The sequence below is a fragment of the Oratosquilla oratoria genome, chromosome 43, assembly GCF_046742065.1.
Source record: "Oratosquilla oratoria isolate Oo_2021 chromosome 43, ASM4674206v1, whole genome shotgun sequence".
Lineage (NCBI taxonomy): Eukaryota > Metazoa > Arthropoda > Malacostraca > Stomatopoda > Squillidae > Oratosquilla > Oratosquilla oratoria.
The window spans coordinates 2,417,969-2,432,968 of NC_134819.1; the positions used below are offsets into that span (position 1 = coordinate 2,417,969).

Genomic DNA, 15,000 nt, shown 5'->3' on the forward strand with positions numbered 1-15,000 from the left:
ATAAAGCTTAAGCAATATTTTTTCTGATTTATTTTCGAAGACTCTTCCGATAAAGCCAATCAATTTATTTGCTGCTTTAACAAATTCTGAGCAATGTTTACTTGTCTTCATGTCATTTGATATTAAAACTCCTAGCTCTTTTGTTTTAGTTACTGAATCCAGTACTTTGCCATTCATTTGGTATTGAATGTGATCATTGTTACTTCCAATGTGCATGACTTTACATTTTTATGTTAAATTTCATTTGCCATTTGCTAGCCCAGCTTGATAATCTGTCTAGATCAGATTGCAGGGCTCCTTTCTCTATGGTGGTTGTTACTTTACCGGTAATTTTTGTGTCATCAGCAAATTTTGATACTTTGCAGAGGAGGCCGTCGTCTAGATCATTTACATATATTAAAAACAAAACGGGTCCCAAAACTGATCCTTACGGTACGCCACTTTTAACGTCAAGCCAGCTAGATGAGGCCCCGTTAATTACAACTCTCTGTTTTTACTCAGAGAGCAAATCTTTAATCCAGTTGTGGATACTACTAGAAATACTGTGCAATTTTATTTGTCGAGCAATTGCTTATGAAGAACTTTATCAAATACCTTCTGAAAATCTAGATAAGGTGTAAGGGGGGGGCGATGGAAGTGAAGGAAAAGTAGAAGCAGAGGGAGGAGCTGCGGGAGGAGCTAGAAGACGACGACGAGGAAAAGGAGGAAGAAGAGGAAAATGAAGAGGAGGAGAAGATGGATAATAGGGAGAACCACAAGGAAGAGGAGGAGGAGGAAGAGGAGGAGGAGAGGGATGAGAAGGAAGATTAGGAGTAAGAGGATGGAATAGATGAAAATAAGTCAGAGAAAAAGGAGGAGGTAAAAATGTCAAGGAGCAGAGCTGGGAGGAGGAAATGGAGGATTCGGAGGCGGGAAGGGAACGATGAAGAAAAACAGGAGATGGTAGAGTAGGAGGAGGAGGAGGAGAAGGAGGAGGAGAAGGAGGAGGAGGAAAACGGTGAGAAGTGGAAGATGGGAAGAGGAAGAATGGAGGAGGCAAAAAAAAAAAGAAGAAAAGGAGAGGAGGAAGAAGGGAGAAAAAAGGAGAGAAGTAATAAGGGAAGAGGAAGAGGAAAAGAAGAGGAAGAGGGAAAGAAAAGGAGCACGGAAAGAGGAAGAGGGGAGGAAGATGGTGGACGAGGAGAGAAGAGGAGGAGGGAAAGATAAGAAGGAAGTGGGGAGGAGTAGGAGAAGGAGGGGAAGAGGAGGAAGGGAGGAGAAGAAAGAGAAGAGGGAGGAGGGGAGAAGTAAAAATGGAGGAGATGAGAAGATGAAGAAGGGTGGAGAAAAAGAGAGGAGGAAGAGGGGAAGAGGATTAGGGGGAAGGGGGGAGGAAGAGAAGAGGAGGAAGGGAGGAGAAAAATGGAGACGAGAAGATAAAAAAGGGTGGAGAAAAAGAGAGGAGGAAGATAGTAAGAGGACTAGGAAGGGAAGAGGAGGAAGAGGAGGAGGAGGAGGAGGAGGAGGAGAAGAGGGTGGAGAAGAATGTGCAGGAAAAATATTAAGGCATTGGATGAAAGGCGATCTGCAGACGCGGAGGGATGAGAAAGACAATGATAGTGATGATCATGATAATAATGATGGAGTAGAGGTGGTGGTGGTGATGGTGATGGTGATGGTGATGGTGATGGTGATGGTGATGGTGATGGTGATGGTGATGGTGATGGTGATGGTGATGGTGATGGTGATGGTGATGGTGATGGTGATGGTGATGGTGATGGTGATGGTGATGGTGATGGTGATGGTGATAGTGGTGGTGGTGGTGACGGTAGTGGTGATGGTGATGGAGGTTATGGTAGAGATGGTGATAGTGGTTGTGGTTATGGTGATGGTGATGGTGATGGTGATTGTGATGATGATGGAAGAAGTGGAGGTCATGTTGGAGGTAGTGAGGGTAGTGATGACGGTGGTGATAGTGTGACTGGTGGTGACGATGATAAAAAATAAAAACATAAATGAAGAAGATTGAGAAAAGAGGAAAAAGAGGGAGAAATAGAAGGAGGGTGAGGAATAGGAGGTGAAGAAGTAAGAGAAGAAGAAAGATAACAAGAAAAATGCATAGAAATAATAACTAAGAGAATAAGAATGGGGTTTCATAAGAAGAGAAAGAGGATAAGAAGAAGAGATAGGAAGAGGAGGGGGAGGAAGGGGAATGTGAGTCTGGATTTCTTCTTTGCCAAAGACTCTTTGTGAAAATCTGCGTCCGGAAGCTCAGCGGACGGCTTCGACTCAAGTGTGATGTCGAGAACAAGGTTGAAGGACGAAGGATATCGAGGTTGATAGGAAGAATGACCTTCATCGAATAAGTTTCAAGGAGGAAGATGTAGCCAGGGTGAAAGCAAGGGTGACCTTCAAGGAATAAGGTTCAAGGAGGATGGGGGTAGCAAGTGTGAGAGAAAGAGTTTACTTCAAGGAGCAAGGTTCAAGGAGGAAGAGTTAGCAAAGATGAGGGTAAGGATGACCTTCAAGGAACAATGTTCAAGTCAAAGATGAAAACAAAGGTCGAGGAGTAGATTGACGGCAAAGGGTGAGGAAAATGGTGAGGGTGAGAGACAGGATGATGGTGAAGAATTAGTGTAGAGGTTAAGGATTAGTGTTACAATTAGGGTAAACGTGAAGTATAAGGCAAATATAGAGGTGAAGCATTAAGGCCAGGGGTAGAGTCTAGCTCTGAGTGACAGAGGCGTGCTTAGGGTGAGGTTCAGGGTGAGGTTCAGGGTGAGGTTTAGGGTAACGCTGAGATGGGGAAGAATTGTTATTAGGGTGATGATGAGAGTGTGGGAGAGAGTGAGAGTTAGGGTGATGACGAGAATGTGGGAGAGTAGGGGAGAGAGTGGTACTTAGGATGATAATGAGAGTGGGGAAGAGAGTGGGGATTAGGGTGACGAGAGTAGGAGTTAGGATGATGAGAGTGAGGAAGTGAGTAAGAGTTAGGGTGATGGGAGTGAGCGAGTGAGTGGAAGATAGGGTGATGATGAGAGTGAGGGATTGAGTGGGAGTTAGGGTGATGATGAGACTGAGTGAGAGATGGAGAGTTAAGGTGAGGAAAGCAGGATTTAGGGTAATGGGAGTGAGGGAGAGAGTGGGAGTTAGGGTGATGATAAGGAGAGAATGAGAGTTAGGATGATGACGAGACTGAGGGAGATAGTGGAAGTTGTTAGGGTGAATATGCTTGTGAACAACTGTGAGACGTTTCCCGAGCCACAGTACAGTATAACCCAGACGAAGGTTATTCAATGAAGAAAAGACTTTTGACATAGAAGCTCAACAAGACTGGTTCTATTCAAGTTGGTGTGAAAAGAAGAAGGAAATAGAGAAGAGGAGAAGAAAGAGTGAGGAGGAAGAGGAGTAGGAGAAGGAGGAGGGGTGAGGGAAAGTGGAAAACGAGGGGAAAGATGAGGTGGAGAGGAGGATGGAAGAGGAGGAGGAAGGATGGAAAAGAGGAGAGGAAGAGAAAGGGGGAGAGAAGGGGAAGAGGAGGGGAAGAGGAGGGCAAAGATGAGGGGGAAGAAGAGGATGAAGAAGAGGAGGAAGTAGGGGAAAAGAAGAGGAGTAAGAGAAGGGGGAGAGAAGGGGAAGAGGAAGGGAAGAAGAGGGGAAGAAAAGAAAAAAAAAGGGGAAGAGGAGGGGAAAGAAGAGGGAGAAGAGGAGAGGGAAGTAGAAGGGGAAAGAGGAGGGAGAAGAGGAGAGGGAAGTAGAAGGGGAAAAGGAGGAAGAGGAAGGGAAAATGAAGTTGGAATAGGAGGGGAAGAGGAGGGGAAGAGGAGGGGAAGAGGAAAGGGAAGAGATAGGGGAAGAGAAGGGGGAAGAAAAGGGGAAGAGGAGGGGAAAGAGGAAGAGGAAGAGGAGGAGAAGGAGGAGGGGAAAGTAAAGAGGAAAGAGGAGCGGGAAGAGATGGATAACACTGGCCTGCGGTGTTTTCAAGGTCTATCATATAATACCTGATTTTAGGCCTTTTTTCACTAAATTAAAAAATCATGCTCATTTTATTCAGTCATATCAAGTTAACGAAATCTTAGCACATAAAAAATATCCTAAATTCCGATGTATTTGTAGGTGAATAAAACACATAATTGAAAATATTAGACTGATTTATTCACTGAAGGCTTACAAAATATTTTGAATAGATAGCAAAAAGAGTATAATGAAATAAGGAAGCTATTCATGGATGAATGGTCTCTTCAGGGACTTGCTTTTGTGCTGAGCAGGCCCCACATCCCTTTTCAGGCACCCGGAGTAGTCGGCCAGAGAGATGACATCCCATCGGTCTTGATAGCGTTCCTTCATAGCACTGATATCTTTGAGAAAGCGCTCACCCTGTTCTTGACATCCCATCGGTCTTGATAGCGTTCCTCCATAGCACTGATATCTTTGAGAAAGCGCTCACCCTGTTCTTGACATCCCATTGGTCTTGATAGCGTTCCTCCATAGCACTGATATCTTTGAGAAAGCGCTCACCCTGTTCTTCACTGAAGTCTCCACAATTATCTGGAAAATAGTCCAGATGAGACCAGAAGTGCATTTTTATTGACATGCGCGCACCAAGTTGGCGGAAATTCTCCATTGACTCACCAACCACCTTCTAACACAGAGAACTTCTGTGTTTGCCAAGGAAGTTTGCAACGACTGAATTAAGGGACAACTAGGCAGAAAGTTCAGCAGGATTAAGGGCATCATCAAAACTAGTGTTCTTCATGAGTTCCCTTATTTGGAGACCATCAGATATACCTGCCATAAGTTTCTCCATACTTTTTCGTTGAAATTTGTGATGGAGGAAAATAAATCCTCTACCTTCCTTGCCCATTACCTTTACAAAGTTCTTAATGAGACCGAGTTTGATGTGGAGGAGTGGAAGCAATATCTGGTGCCAGTGGACGTTTCTCTCGAAGACGAGAACCCAACAGCTGGGCAGACTACTTGGAAAGGTTCAGGTCCCGTGTCAGTTCATTGAGTTTGGCTTGAGTCAAAGGCACCGGTTGGTCATCCTCTTCTGGTTTGTATGCACCACACTCAGCTGTATCAGTCATGTCACTAGATTCGGAATCAGAACTAGATTCCATGGTGACATTTGGCTCAGGAACAGGAAGATCGGGGCCATGGGGGACTGATTTTATGGTAGAAGGAGCATCAGGGTATTGAATATGGTGCTTGTTCTTACCATTGATGCCTTTTAGATTTGTCATGCAAAAGTAGCAGTCGGTAACGTGATCTTTCTCTTCCCTCCACACTATTGGGACACCAAATGGCATACTCTTCCTTTTCTTGTTCCTCCAATCCCGTAAGTTCTCTACACATGTTTTGCAGCAGATATGGGGAGCGAGTGGATTATCCTTGTTCCCTAGCTTGATTTCAAAGAAAGCTTTATATGTCTTCTTCACAAATCCGTGATTTTTGTTTGACGGTCTGGAAGAACCACATATCCGCAGATGTAACAGAACTTATTAAGATGGGTTTTACACTTCCGATCCATTCTTATATATATCTAGACCTGAAAAGAGAAATAATAATAATCGTTAAATGTTACTCACGACCTAGTTTTGCAAAAACAAAGGCCACAAACGCTTAGACAATGAGGATATTTTGGAGAAATATGCTGGAATAGAAATAAACTACATCTTAGAAACCAGATTTGACATAGGAAAATGAACTTTGTTTTTTAATTTAGCATGCAAAAAGTCCTAAATCAGTCGGAAAACCCTTGACCTTTGTAAAAAAAAAAAAAAAAAAAAAAAAGTTTTGAAACTCAGGCCACTGTAATAGGAAGTAGTAAGAGGAGGAAGAAGAGGAGGAGGAGAGGAAGGGGATGAGGAGGGGGAAAAGAAGGGGGAAGAGTAGGGAGAAGAGGAAGGGGAAGAGGAGAGAAGACCAGGAGAAAGAAAAAAGAGGATGAGGATGGAAAAAGGAGGAAAGGAAGAAAAGGAGGAATACAAGGGGAGGAAGGAAAGGAAGAGAAGGGAGAAGAGAATAAGAAAAAGAAAAGAGAATAGGATGGGGAAGAGAAGGCGTAGAGAAGGAGGAAGAGGAGAGGGAAGAAGAGAGGAAAGTGTAGGGTGAAGAGAAGCGGAAAGAGGAAAGGAGCTGTATGGGAAAGGGGAAGGAGAAGGGGATGGGGAGGAGGAAGGGGAAAAGGAGGAGAAAGAGGAGGGGGAGATGGAGGAGAAGAGAAATGGAAAGAGGAGGAGGAAGAGAAAGGGGAAGAGGATGGGAAAGAATAGGGAAAGGAGAGAGAAAGGGGAGGGGGAAGGAGAGGGGGAAGAGGAGGGGAAGAAGGGGGAAGAAGATGGGGAAGAGGAGGGGGATAAGGAGGAAGAAGAATAGGGGGATGAGGAGTGGGAATGAGGAGGGGGCAAGACGAGTGGGGAAGTAGAGGAGCAAAATGAGGGGGAAAAGGATGGGGTAGAGGGGGAGGAAAAGGAGGAGGAATAGGAGTGGAAGAGGAGGGAGAAAAGGAGGGAAAGAGGAGGGAAAAGAAGAGAGGGAAGAGGAGGGTGATGAGGAGGGGGAAGAGGAGGGGGAAGAGGAGGGGTAAAAGGAGGGGAAAGAGGAGGTGGAAGAAGGGGAAGAGAGTGATGAAAATACGGTCGGATAAGGGGTTGCCTGAGGCCCGGTCTCAAAAGGAAAGAAATGAAGAAGTCTGCAAAATCTGCGGCCTCCAAAGCGGACAAGAGTCTGTCTGTAGAAGCAAGGGTGTTAACGACGTAAGAAGATGAAGTTGTAAGAAAGCGAAACAGAGTTGATTGAAGAGGAGGAAGGACTGGGGAGAGAAGGTGAACGGGAAGGGGTCATATTACAGTCTGAAGAACCTCAAGACCAAAGTGCATGAAAAAAAAAAGTCAGGACACCAAAAATCCCCCAATTTTTTTTTTAGACATCTTATTTCCTGCAAAATCGTTTGTACATGTAACAACCCATTCACATCAATGTCATTCTCCAAACTGAGAACAACCTGGTATGAAATAAAGCATATGTAAAGACCGTCATCGTATTAAGATTATTAAACAACGATGATAACGTCACATACCCATCTTTCATTCCCGTCTCCAATCCAAGCCGTTCACTAGCTCCTCAGACAACAAAGCACTATAGCCGAAGTTCCTCGTCATCAGAGAACCTGGGCAATTGGCTATCACTCGAGATCTTTGGAAACTAAACCTCGAAAAAAAAAAAAAGCTGCGAAGTAAGACCGGATTCCGACGTACCACGGAATGGTAATATTACGTTTTTAAATAAAAGAATTTGTTTCCATAATGCACATAATGACTTGTTTTGAGTTTCAGTCACTGGAAAAATGCAGCTCCATAAGGGTTGGCAACGTTCTTCGGGACATGTGTGTGTGTGTGTGTGTGTGTGTGTGTGTGTGTGTGTGTGTGTGTGTGTGTGTGTGTGTGTGTGTGTGTGTGTGTGTGTGTGTGTGTGTGTGTGTGTGTGTGTGTGTGTGTGTGTGTGTGTGTGTGTGTGTGTGTGTGTGTGTGTGTGTGTGAGAGAGAGAGAGAGAGAGAGAGAGAGAGAGAGAGAGAGAGAGAGAGAGAGAGAGAGAGAGAGAGAGAGAGAGAGAGAGAGAGAGAGAGAGAGAGAGAGAGAGAGAGAGAGAGAGAGAGAGAGAGAGAGAGAGAGAGAGAGAGAGAGAGAGAGAGAGAGAGAGAGAGAAACGAGAGACAGAGGACCAGAAGGGCAATAACGGTGGAAAGGGAGAGGTAAAGGGGTGACAGGACTAACGGTGGCAAGAGAGATGACAGTGGTCGAAGAGAGGCGATAGTGATGGCAGTGGTGGGATGAACGCACGCAATCACGCAACTAAAACGTATCCGAAGAAACAAAACAAGATTATACGTCTGCAAACAAAACGAAAGCAACTAGTCATGAACTCCAAACAACATACGCGGCCAAGGAAAACACACAAATACTCACACTGGTACGAGGACATGCTAGTGAAGGAGAGCGGCGACTACAAGGACAGGGGTGATGTGTTGCCGAAGGGCGCTCCCGTTCGCGTTGAGGGACGACTACAAGTTGAAGGAATCTATTCAAATCGAAATTATCAACAGAGAAGGTAGAAATTCACATGTATTATATTTATAATTATAGTTAGGATGGCCACGGAAATTCTCCGTCACGAGGTTATTACCTCGCAGTCAAATGTCCCAAAGTTTTCTGGGAAAGAAAGTACAATAGGAGTAAATAGATTCATTAACATAATTGATACACCAATAATGACAAAAACATTCTAGATGCGAAAAAGTAGATAGAAACCTTAAAACAAAATGTCGATCCTGAAAAGGGTAGGGCTAGGTTTATAATAAATTTCCAGTAAATGGAAAATATAAACAAATATGAGGCCTATAAAAATAATTCATTAAAATCTTCAAATCAAAGTGTGATCAGGATCATATCAGGTCTTTGGTTAGAATGATAAAGACAGCAAAAACAAAATAAACAAACACAGAATATTTAGCAAAAATAGACAGATGGTTTAAGGACATGACTTCGATGTTGAAGAATTCAGATTTTATAGAATGTTGACATAGTGACACGTTAAAAGTTTCTCAGGCTACTAAGGTAATAGTATTTGCACTGTTGGCACAAAACAGTGACGAGATGACTGCAGAAAAGTTACACAGGGATTTTAAAGAAACAATGGGAGATAGATTGTCTTCTACAAGGTTATAAAGAAAGTAAAGCAATAAGTTAGTATGTCATGGCATAAGGAATGCAACAATAAAATGAAACTATAAAGTCTAGGAATGATAACAGAAACAGAGAATCTAATCATAGAGTTAGAAGCAATTTAAGGAATGCTAGACTTGAGTGCTATAATTGTAACAAATGGGGACATACAGCACGGGAATGTTATTGTGAGATTATTTGTAGGAACTACAAATATGAGGGTCATGATGAGTATCATAGTAGAAACCCACCTTTTTGTTTGTATTACAATAGATTAGCACATAAAACACAGAGCTGTAGAGAAATGCCAAATTTTCGTATCCACCCAGAAACATGAGGAAAAGCCCCAGATACAAAACAAAACAACACTACAGAGGTAACCCTAGAGCAACAAATAGACATTATAGTTTACTGGACAATATGAGTAAGAGAACAACACAAGTGATTTTTTTTTTTATATAAATAACATTTGGAAAAAACTTCTGTAGGACCCATCATTCCGGGTAAAGTATTCAAAAGGCCTAATCAAATATTTATTGATACGAGATCTATGGTAAATGTTATAACTAATAAAGTGTTTAGAAGTTCGCAACCAGGAGTGAAAATCTTGGAACCAAAACATTATTCATTCCAAGGAGTAACAGGAAGTCAGTTAGAAAAATTAAGGAAGACTGAGTTAGATCTTATTTTATATAAAAAAATTAGCACTTGCACATACTGGTGATAGTTGTAGAACTATCTGTTTTCCCAGGAGATTTATCGATGGGACTTGCAACTATGAGAAAAGAGGGCATGATCATATGTCCGGCTGAGTTAGAGATCTTATTGAAATCACAGTTAATCCATTATTTAAATCAATCAGACTTAGAACCAGTATATGTGAAAAGAGAACATATTAAGATAGATGGGGATGATAACTGCTATATTGAATACTAGCGGGGTAAATCAGTTTATTCAAAGACAGGCAACACAAAAGGAAGAAAAATATACACATAGTAAACACAGCTCAGATTTTCAAGAAATTTCAGAAATTAATCAGAATTCATCAACTCTAATGAAGCTTTGCTAACTGTGGAAGGTGGCGTAATAAAGTCGAAGTTATTGGACTCCAGAATAACTGACAGAGTTCTAGTGCAGTTGAAAGGAGTCACTGTAGACTCCAAAAATCTAACCATCCCTAAATCAATTAGGAAAAAATTGTTTGAAATTGGACTCGGAGATTTATAAGACACACATGAACAAGGTAGAAATATTAGTGATTAGTACTTTGAATAAAGGAAGAGTCTGAAGAAAAGGTACACAAATAGGATTTTTTCAAGTCTATCCAAGACCCATTAAGATTTTAAACGAGTGCTGAAGAGGTGCAATCACCAATTTCATCAATCTGTTCAATTCAGGAAGAAACATATTTGGGGCAGAAATTTAAGAGTCAACTGGAGTCTACTTGTTGTCCTACGTTAGAATCAAGTTTAATTGCATTGCTGGTGAAACACAATAGAGCAATTGCTTTGCCGGGGGACGCCTTGGACAAAACAAGTTTTAGAACATCAGATCAAATTAAAATACGGGGCTCAACTTATTCATACCTTCCTAAATATTATCACGTTTCAAGCTAGCCATTGTAGATGAATTGATTGCTGAAATTTTATCACGGGATGCCATAGAACCCAGTCAAAGTGAATGCAACTTCCTTTTGATTCTGGCGACATAACTAAATGATAAAATGCGTCCAGTTATTGACTATAGGAAATTGAATAAACGAACAATACCTGATGGACTACCGTTACCAGTAATAACATATATACTTCATAGTTTAAGAGGTGAAAATCGGCATTTTAGCACTATAGATATCAAATCAGCGTTCTGGTAGATCGAGATGCATTAAGATTCTCGAGATTTTACAGCATTCATTACAATGACGTAGCACTAGGGGCTCAAGCTAATGTCATTTGGGTTTTGTAATAGTCCATTAATTTATATGAGATTGATGATTTCAGTACTAGATGGGTTGCTAGGATACACAGACAGTGCATTTCTAGGTGATATATCAAAAGTTTCCCAAACAGCAATTGAGCACTTAAAGAAATTAGATTTGACATTCAAGACTAGTTGAAGAAGGGTTGAAAATGAAACTTGAAAAATGTAAGGTTTTGTAGGAGTGTCATTTAATTAGGACATAAGATAGACATGGGCTTAGTACATTGAACTCAGAGGTAGAAGTAGTAAATAACTACCAAGTACCGAACAATGGAGAGATAGTTGAATTTTTCTTGTGATTGACAGGGTATTATAGGAATTTTATCAAGGGATATGCAGACACAACTAATCCACATTTTCTTTTTTTATTAAGGAAAGATTCAAAGTTCATTTGGGGACTTGAACAACAACAAGCTTTTGAGAAGTTGAAAGATAAACTTCTAGTTCTTCAGTTCTCATTTTTTCTAATTATAATGGAAAGTTCATTCTTTGTACTATTGCGTCATAGTGTTAGAGGATATACTGATGCAAGAAAGAGATGGAAAATTGCAACCGAAAGCTTTCACATCTAGACTTTATAATAATGTAGAGAGAAACTACTCCACTACAGAAAGAGTAATATTAGCAGTGATATACTCACTGGAGAGTTTTATAGATATGATATTGGGATATCCAATCAGAGTGTGGACTGATCAAACAGGTATATGGAACTTATTCAAACATAAGAGTCATAGAGGCAGCTTAGCCAGGTGGTTTACTACATTTCAATGTTATGAGTTTATGTTTTAATACATTCCAGGTAGAAAGAACGTTGCAGCAGACGCGCTATATAGGAATATTAGCCAAACAAAGACAGTGTTGATTGATTTTATCTACAGTATTGATGAACTAGTAATATTAGATGAGGAACTGATAATAAAGGGGAAATGTTGCCCGGAATTTGATGAACCCGTGAGATATTTCTCCAAAACTACCAAAGGGGTATAAGAAGAATTTCATTTAAGCATTGGACTTATGTATAGAAAAAAGTCGTAACTTTGAAGGAGTCCAGTGAATCAGTTGATAATTCCATAAACTTTTGTACTAGAGGTATTAAATTTACTTCATGATAATGTTTATAGTTGTCATCCAGAAAGGATAAAACCTATAGATAAATACAACTTAAATAATTTTGACCAGGCATGAAAAGAGATATTTACCTATATATATATATCTTTTTAATATGCCGAAGTAAAAGAAAATGCACATAAGCCTGTTCCTATGTTATCATATCTCATACCACAGAAACCTTGGGAAAGAGCTGATTTACATACAATAGAGCTACTTATGTCTGAAAATGGATATAAATATGTATTTGTTGTCATCTATTATTTGCAAAGATTTTGTATTTTACAACCCTTTCCATATAAGAGAGCTGAAACAATGGCTTTGGTAATGTGTGAACAAATCATCTGTAATTTCACTACACCCGAGATCTTACTTTCAGACAATGACATTAACTTCAACAACATAATCTTGGGAGAATTATGTAGGTTATTCAAGATAAACACAATTAACATTCAAGTCAATCATCCTCAGAGCATGAAAACACGTAATAATGCCTTGCTTAAAGCCTTTTTCTATGTCACTGTCCTCCCATCTATAGTTTATAAACATATAATCCGTAAAACTACCTTTGCAAACACTGATATCAAACTTGAAACCCAGAGAAAGGGCTTGTTTCTCTGTGTCTGTTAAGACATAGTCAGACAAATTCACAATGAGATCTTTTCTTCCTGTCCTATTCCATTCACTCGAATTACAGAAGCTTATCAGCTTTTTCTCTAACCTATCACTTTTCACCGAATGTTCACGTTCTAATTTACGTAGCAGAAAAGGTAGTAAACTTAAATTATTAAAGGTGTTTCTGAGTTCATCTACTGTGTTACGTAATTCTTCACAAGCTTCTGACAAATACAACCTTGCGCACTCACTAAATGGAACTCCTTTCCTTCTGAGTTGTTTGGGTGACTCTTTCGGTAGAACTTGTTCCTCTATGCAGTTTTTCAGGAATCTGTATCAAGATATACAGTTGTCAATTCTCCTACGTGTACGAAATCCATCCAAACAGTTTCTGGCTGCTCACCACTACTCGACATGTTGAGGTGTGAAGACAGAATGAGTGGTAGGGTGGTGAGTTTAAACGCCAATAATCTGTTGAAGTTTTATTTCTGACGTTTCGTCCAACTAGGATTTCTTCAGAGTGTACACAAATAAGACAATGACAACCTATATATTCGCACAGCTCAACCCCGTTTCTCCCCGGTCAATGTTGTTGTCATATCCATAAGTGAAGATCACAAGGATGATAACAGCGAAAAGAGGGGTCTATAGTGGTGACATGACTAACAGTGGCAAAAGAGGTTGTTACTTCCGTGTGAAGTAAGCGAAATGTCCAGCCTGAAATGAGTGGCAGGGAGAGGAAAGCATGAGAAGTCTTTCATAAGAGGAGTCAGAACACACCATTGAACTAACCGCGGTATGGTTCCATTAGGCACACTTAGAATGAACACTTCCGTGCTCAGTACTAACGGCTGGTAGTGTTCTCGTCAGAATGTACCTGTCAGAATATTTAGTTCGCCGCGGTATTGTCTTCCTTAAAGTACACTATGAATAGTGCAAACGGCTGGTACTATTCTTTGAAAAACAGCTATCTTGTCGGAATATACCTGTCAGAACATATTCAGTTCGCCGCGGAATGACCTCTTTAACACACTTTTAATAAGCATATAATGCAAGCGGCTGGTATTCTTCCATAATAATAGCTAGGTTATTTAAAGTCAATCCCATGAATAATGTGTTTATTCAAAATACTGATTATACTATGTACAACAATGGTGATGAGATTCTTAATTAATTGTTGTTGGTATACAATAGTTTACACTCTTTGTACTCTACATATATCCTTGTTACGGGATGTACAGAAACTATTTTTTATTCTATTTACAAGAGAAACGAAATTGTTGGTGTGAAAGCATACATACACAAAAAAGAAAAAAAAAATAATAATAAATAAATAAATACAAGTGCCGTGCTAAGGGTGACCATAGTCTTGACCTAGTCCGGAGACATGGCACTTGGCGGTCATACGAGTCTTTTAAGGGGGCACTTTGCGTCCTGACTACAAGGTAAGAGTGGGGACGGGAGACAACAGAGAGGGGGGCGGGGAGATAGAGACAGAGAGAAAAGGGGGCTAGTGAGATTGAGCTAAAATTCATTGTGATTAGACTTGGTCGAAACAGTTGAGACTTAAGCAAGGCTTGGAGTGGAGTGGAGTGAAAAGGAAAGGAGAAAATAGCAATAATGAAAGGTTGAGAAAACAGGAGTAAAGAGGGGGAGTGGAAGACAGATAATGAATAGAGAGAAAAAAAAATGGAAGAAACACCAAGGATATTGTTTTGGAAATATAGAACGATATATAAAAGACAAACAAGTGATGAACCACATTCAAGATTAATAGGAGGACGAACACTAAGATGGTAGGATGGTATGCTTAGAAGACGACGAAGAAAGATGATTGCATAAAGAAGATCAAAAGGACCTGGATGGAATGTCTTAATAAATCACTTAAGCTGCAGAAAGAGCACATAATGGAACGATCAAACCAGCAGTAAATGGAAACTAATGGACGAAGGGAACTGATAATGCAAAGTAGAGGGGAGAAGGAAAAAGTTGAAGGTAGAAAAGGCACAAGAGAAGGATGAGATACGAAGAGAGGTGATAAAAAAGGAATACTCATGAACATGAGAACTTGCTTGCAAAGGATTTCTGAAGCATTCAGAAAAAAGTGAAGAATGCCAGAGGAGTATAAGTCATTTGTTCATTCATCAAAGAATACAAAAGAGAGGGTAAGAATTTTAGAAGCGTTGGTCTTGTATGTTTGAAGGAAAAAATAAAGTAAAATTGTAATTGTGGGAGTAGGAAATGCAATACAAATAGGAATATCAAAACAGGATGAATTTATAACATGAAAAGTGTGTGTACACCAGTTTTTCACACAAAAAATAGTGCAAATTATGTAAACTTTGAATGAGATGTTCAAAGGGAATTCATGGGTCTTAAAAAGTATATAACAAGATGACTACAAGAGAGATTATGCACTGTATGTAGACTTTTTGGTTGAGATACATAGGGAATTGATGTATCTTGAAAATATACATAACACGATGTCTAGAAGAGCAATTGTGCACAGTACATAGACTTTGTGGGTGAGATGCATAGGGAATTCATGGATATTAAAAATTATATAACAAGATGGTTAGAAGAGGAATAGTGCAAAGC

The 15,000-nt window shown here is 40.3% G+C and overlaps 1 protein-coding gene and 1 pseudogene across 3 annotated transcripts in view; both read right to left on the minus strand.

Moving 5' to 3' along the window:
• The window catches only part of LOC143022120 (uncharacterized), a 558,721-nt gene that overhangs the window by 409,882 nt on the left and 133,839 nt on the right, over window positions 1–15,000 (minus strand). The gene's annotated exons all lie outside the window — the stretch shown is intronic.
• LOC143022088 (uncharacterized) lies at window positions 4,860–7,963 on the minus strand (annotated as a pseudogene).